A 7,246-nucleotide genomic window follows, 5' to 3' on the forward strand; every position below is an offset into this window, starting at 1 on the left:
TGGACAAGTATGAGAAATATGGTTACTCTTAATCTCCAAGATGGTCTGTTCCATCCACCTTCTCTCAACCTCGTGAATACCCTGTTTCACTTTTCTCCCTTATGTTCAGTTGGTGACCTCCCCTCCTTCATTCACATTCCCAACCACAGCCAACATATGCTCAGCCTGCCTCCTCTAACCGGCTGTGTTTTCTCCCATGTTTATACTTGCTGTCCCCGATGATGTCAGAGGAAGAGGTTGTTCTCCAACCCCTTACCAAGAATATCCACTCCGAGGGTGCCTTCGATCCCATTTTTTAGCATTCTTAGTTACATTCTCTTGCTCTTCAATTCCTCAGTCTCTACAGCTTCCTTTGCTCTCACATTACAAAGCTGCTGTTATCTTAAAAATATCTTAAAAAGCTGGCAAAACTTCCCTGACTTTCGTAGTAGGTACTCGAGGTGGCCTCTCGAGCATCTGTTCCTCTTTCCCAGAGGCCCAGGTCTCTGTGTGGCGTCTGTGTGGTTTCAGGGATATGCCTCCATAAGCCCTGGTTCAGGGATGGACTATTGGAGCCCATCAATGCTTTCCAGCCCTGGTTTGGATAGGGGGTGGGGGTCATGTGTGACTTAAACCCATCCTATCAGAGTGAATCTCTGAACTCTGGGGGATGCTGACACAGAGCCATGCTTACATGTTCTGGAAAGTTCTGTGTGCATACATGAGGCCCAGAGTTGCTGCAATCATTTTTGCTGGTAGGAAGCCCACCCGAGAATGATTCAACACAGAGAGGGCAGAGAAATGGAGCCGAGCTCTGAACAAAGGGCTCATGAAGTTTGTCTACCTGCAGGATCTTTTCGTTTTGGGAGCAAATGAATCCCCACTGTTGTTTATTTCTTTTTTTTTTTTTTTTTAATTTTATTTTGAGATAGATTTTCTGTTACCTGCAATCAGGAGTTCCAATTGATTGTGGTGGTTTAAAACTATGTCCATAAATTCTGTGATACTTCTCACTTCATCAGGTGGAATTTCCTTCCCCTCCCCTGGAGCATGTGCTGGGTTTAGTGTCTTGCTTCTAGAGAACAGAATAAAGTGTATGATTCTAAGACTAAGTAAAAAAGGGCATGGCGACTTCTTTCTCTTTCATCCCTCTCACTACCTTCTATCTCTGTCTCTGTGTCTCTGTGTCTCTGTCTCTTTCTCTCATCACTTGCTCTTGGGAAGCCAGCTGCCATGTCAGGAGGACACTCAAGTGGCCTTGAAGGGCCCCCATGGTGAAGAACAGAGGCCTCCAGCCAGCAGCTGCAGAGAGTTGAAGCCTCCTGACAACAAAAACATGGGTGAGCTTGGAAGGAGATTCTACAGGCTTGTTAAGCCTTGAAATGCCTGGCTGACACTTTACACTCTCTTGAGAGACCCTGAGCCTCTTACTGTGGCCAGAGAGGGTCCCAACCGCCAAATCAATTACCATTTTCCAGTTCTTACGCTACTTGACCTCTTGGTTATAGGACAACATTGAATAAGTATATGATTGTGTATACATGCACAGAATGGAATTTTCTAAGAAAGGTCACACTTCTGAAGTTTCCCACAAATATTAACTTCTGTCTTAAGATATTGTCCTGATGAGAATAAATTCTCAAAGTCACAATCACTAGGAAACTTATTTCTTCCCTCCAAAAATTTTACCATGAAGAACAGAGCACACTAGGGATGTATTAAATAATTTTATATTATCTCACTTGTGATAAGAAACACCAGACACTTCCAGGAAAGTAAAATATAAATACTCCAACTTTTAACAGAATTTTTTTTTGCTACAGATTACATAAAAATGAATGTATAGTTATCCACCAAATTTCAAGGAGAATTTTTAAAATTTGCAGTAGGGTTTATTGAAGAATTTTGGTTTTTTTCCCCCATTCAGAAAAAGTCTAAGTAAATTAGTCTAATTTGGGATTTAAAAATTAGCATTTGGGTGTATAGTTTATTTCAAATGTAGTTAAACAAGATTTCCATATATTTTGATCACTGAACAAAGCATGAGAGGAAAATCTCATAAAAATTTCCACTTAAAACATCATTCATACGTATACATATATATACATATATATGTACATGTATGTGTATATACATAATATATATACATATAGAATACTTTTTTGGGAAGTGATGTAAAGAAGGTTAATAGCGTTTTGGAAACAATGCACAATTGCTATAATTGATAGGCACTTGATTATTTATGGCATTTGCCGCCAGGCTTTTTCTGTAATGGTCACATATGGGATTGAAAGTCATTTGTAAAATGAAACTTCTCTTCTAAAAGAAAATAAAAACTGTCATGTTTCTGCATCTCGCACCTCATTAAGAGAAGTGTTGAGCTATAGACAAAAGGTTAATACTTTTAAAAAAGCTCCTATAAATTCTGTATTTCTATGTTTATAAGGAAAGCTGACTTAGATTTTACTTTAAATATTATTGACCTACCCCATTCCAAAAAAGATTGTGGGAATACCCAATTCCCATTGCTAATTCTTAAATAATGCCATGTGTTAAAAGACTCAAGTTTTTGATTTATTTGTCCCTGTGTTCACTTCAACAGAAGACTTGACATGCTGAAGCAGAACCGAACTCCATTGGCCTGTTAAGGGCTGGGTATGAGCTCAACTCTACATGTTTACATGGACTTGTAAAGCTAACTGAGTCCTCCGTGAAAGGGCACTGGGCTATGCTGGAGGGATCTTTGTCTCCTGTCCAAATTCGGCTGTAAAACCATAAATGAGGAAGAGCCCAAGTACACACCATAGGCTGTTCTTCAAGCTGACAGCATATCCAGCAACCCCAGTAACAATAACCATTTGCTAAACCATTTGCTGAACAATAATCATTTGCTGAATGAAACCTTGCATGTCAAACATTATAGGAATATTTCTTCTGGTCCAAACAACAGCCTTTTAAGATCAGTATCTTTCAGGGCGCCAGGGTGGCTCAGTCATTAAGGTCTGCCTTCAGCTCAGGTCATGATCCCAGGGTCCTGGGATCCAGCCCCGCATCGGGCTCCCTGCTCTGCAGGAAGTCTGTTTCTCCCTCTCCCACTTCCCTCGCTTGTGTTCCTGCTCTTGCTATCTCTCTCTCTGTCAAATAAATAAATGGAGTCTTTAAAAAAAAAAAGAAAGAAAAGATCAGTATCTTCTTTTCCATTTTACAGATGAGTAAAGTGAGACTCATGGAAAGTGAACATCTTGTCTCACAGCCACATAGGAAGTGGCAGAGCTCGGACTCAAATCCAGTCTGGATCCAAACCTCACACTCTTTCCCCTTACCGCATGGGGCCTTTCACCAATGAGTCTTTCCTCTCATACAAGAAGAGCAAAACAATAATTTTGCCTGCTAGCACTAAGGACTGTGGGCAAGTCTTCATTCAGGCAAACCAAACATGAACCTTTGCAGTGTGCAGACATGCTCTACGCCGTAGCTGGCTGGTATGAAGGCTATGACAAGAAGTGGCACCACGAATAAGCCTAGGTGGTCTCAACCTGGGGAGCAGGTCTGGGGACGGGACATGTGCTGGGGCTGGGTGGGGTAGAAATGGAGGTGGGTGTAGAGAGGAAGCAAGTGCATGAAAAAGCCAACACACTCTATCTTCTTTGAGCTAAAGCCTGCCACATGTTGGATGAGCACGTTCGACAGAGTGGAAACACCAAAGTTTAATTTGGGCACATCCATTTTTGTCCCCTTACCTTTTTGGGGCACAAGGATGGAATAAATTCTTGACACAGCATGGGAAACAAGCATGTGGTCTTCCTTCCACCTCTATCCACCTGAGGAAATGGGTGAGTTATTTAACTTTTTTGAACTTAATTTTCCTCTAAGTCTAGCTGATCACCACAGACCCTTTAGCTCTGAATTATATGATTCTACTAGCAGCAATGATATGATATTATAGTCATGTATTTTTTTGACGTGGAAGGGTGTTCACATGTAGTTAGGTGGCAGATAGTTGCAGAGAACAGAATTTCCAAGAGAAGCAGGAAAGCAAACAATGCAGTAGGAGCCAGAATCAGTGCCTGACCCCAGCATGGTGCAGTTTTAACGAGACCCCTCTGCTGCCCAGGACTGCCTCTCGGTATCTATTCCGCCAGAGTCTGAGAATGGGCTTTCTGCTTCAGCTACTGGGAGATATGCTGTCCCTGACCATGGTCGTCACCTCATGTTACTCACTTGCCTTCCATATACATTTTCAGGGTGTGTATCTGCCATCAGGGCTTGATGAAAATTTGGTTACACGTGGAACCCGAGCTGCAAGGGAGTTTTGGAAATGTTTAGCTTTCTAGCCTCTGTGTCAGAAGTGTGAGTGGGTGTTACGTAAGCCTGTGTGCAGTGTTGGCCGCATCGCGTTACATTGCTGAGTGCAAAAAGAGCGGGCCTCTTGTAGCTGCGTATAAAATAGTATATAAAAAGTCTGAAAGGGTATTCACTAAAATGTTAGTGTTTTGCTTTGATCAGAAGTGTAACTATTCACTTCTCTGTATCGACCGATATCTCCACCATGAATGAGTATTCCTTGTATTATTACTCAAAAAAAGTGTTGCTTATTGTTTATGTTCCTGTGATTCTGCATGACATACAGGTGCAGTCCCTGCCTCTCTGTGTCTTGTAGATGTCTATGTCTGTCTTCAAGACACGCCACAGAATTAGACCTTGGGAATAACGTCGAAGGGCATAACAACATTACTTCAATTCAAATCATGTTAACAAATCTCTAGCTGTTTGAATCAGTTTCTTAATGAAGACTCATAGACAATTTGGTAATGACAGGGAAGCAAAATGGGGTCTGAGGAAGCATTACTATCTGGAGGAGTTGTTTTTTTTCTCCTCATAGCATATATCTTTTTTCCATTTTAAAACAACGGTAAGTTTTCTTAGGACGTGAGATCTGTGGTATTATGCAGTTTTGTTAACAAAGATAAACCTGACTGGAGGTCATTTGCATGAAGATCACACAACTGTGCCCACAGCCACGGTGAAATAGGAGAGATAAAGCTGGTAAGGGAGGTGAGGGGTGGATAGACATGTGGGTCTTTGAATGCTGTGTTAAGAAATAGGGACTCAATTCAAATCTTATCTCCTATGACTCCCTCAGTGAGTGCCGAGTTTTTCAACCAGAAAATATTAAAATATATTTAATCTGTTGCTTAAACTTGAGGATTCATTTTGAACTTGGAACAGCTTATGAGATTTCTAAATCAATAATTATGATTCATAAAAATGCGCTTAAATAATTTGATTTATATAGTGCTACAGAAAATGCTGTGAACCATTTCGGTGTTAGAAGGCTATAGCGCCTTTCTTATAAAAATCCTTAGTTTGATTAATGTAATTACTTAATTTGGTATTTTTAAAGCACCTGCTATATGCAAGGTACTTTGTTAGGCGTTGGGGGGAACTGCATTTAAAGAAATTTCTCTTCTCAAAAGAGTTTATGGTTTAGTTATGAGAGTCTAGATGTTCATAAAACCCTGCATTAAAGAGCATAATGTGAGACATATTACAACACGGGAACACTGGAGCCCAGATGGGGAGCAGGCCCTGATACAAGGATGCAAGAATAGGGACTTTTCTTTTGAAGGTATAGGAACGAAGGTGAATGGGCAAGTGAGACAGAGAAGAGAGGGTAGCAGACATAAAATGCATTATCAAGCCAGTCACCACTGTGGGCAACGGGAGCTCAACCTCCTGGGGAAACCAGGAAATGATACGAACACAACCTCAGAGTTGTTCCACCCAAGTTACAAAGGAAATGAGGTGCTTATTCACCAGTGTTATGGATTGAGTGTTGTTTTTTCCAAAGTTCCTATGTTGAAATCTTTTTTTTTTTTTTTAAGATTTTATTTATTTATCGGAGAGAGAGAGAGCACACACAAGCAGGGGGAGCGGCCGGCAGAGGGAGAAGCAGGCTCCCGCTGAGCAAGGAGCCCGATGCTGGACTCGAACCCAGGACCCCGGGATCATGACCTGAGCTGAAGGCAGACGCTTAACGGACTGAGCCACCCAGGTGTCCCATATGTTGAAATCTTAATCCCCGATGCGATGGTATTGGGGCATAGGGCCTTTGGGAGGTAATTAAGTTTAGATGAGGTCATGACAGGATTAGTGCCCTTACAGGAAGAGACACCAGAGAGCTTGCTCTCTCTCTCCCTCATGTTAAGGACACAGCAAGAGACTACTGACCCAAACCAAGAAGAGAGCCTCACTGGGAACCAAAGCAGCTGGCCTCTTGATTTTGGACTTCCCAGCCTCCACAACTATGAGAAATAAATTTCTGTGCTTAAGGCACCTAGTAGTCCATGATATTTGATTATGGCAAGCTGAGCACACTAAAACAGCCTCCATCGGTCTTGGAGCAGAGGCTCTCTAGAACGAGTTACTTCGTTAGCACTTCCGGCCCGCTGAGCCTGGGCAGAGCAGCCTTCTCCCGGTTTGGAGGAGATTCTCAAACACAGACATGCTGCTTCTAGCCGTTGGAAGTGCACCTGTGGACACTGAAGGTAAAGCTAGAGATATTTGGGTGAGAATTAGCAGCATCTTCTAGCAGGTTAATTCTGAGGAGGAAGGGACGTGGAAGTCTTCCTACTCCAGGGAGGATGTGGTGTTTCAATGGAGCCTTAAAGGGATAGGATGTCAACAGACATAGACGGGGAAAAGCCATGCCAAACTCAGGGGAAAGCTGGAGCCTACACCTGGAGGAGGCAAAGTTTGGGATACTTTAGATAACTAATACAATCGCTATGACTCTATTTTATTTGTTTTTCCCCTTGACATTATTTAATTCTTGGATTTCATGTCTAAAAAACTGTTCATACCTTAATTTAAAAATAGTTTGTTGCTAAAAAATGCTAAACATCATTTGAGCTCTCAGCGAGTGGTGATCACAGATCGCCATAACAAATATAATAATAATAAAAAAGTTTCAAATATTGTGCGAATCACCAAAATGTGACACAGAGACATGAAGTGAGCAAATGCTGTTGGAAACATGGTGCTGATAGGCTTGCTGAAAGCAGGGTTGCCACAAACCTTCAATTTGTAAAAACCACAATGTATATCTGCAAAGCGCGATAAATGAGGTATGCCTGTATCTAGACTGTTTTCAAACTTTATTCTAAGGAATATTCGTTTAATCAGTAAGTATGAATTCTGTACAATATGAAGATGAGCAAGACAGATCAAACACCTGCCCTGTGGAGTTGACAGTTTAATAGGAGTC

Source organism: Leptonychotes weddellii, chromosome 5, assembly GCF_054177405.1.
Source record: "Leptonychotes weddellii isolate Sample4059 chromosome 5, ASM5417740v2, whole genome shotgun sequence".
Taxonomy (NCBI): Eukaryota; Metazoa; Chordata; class Mammalia; order Carnivora; family Phocidae; genus Leptonychotes; species Leptonychotes weddellii.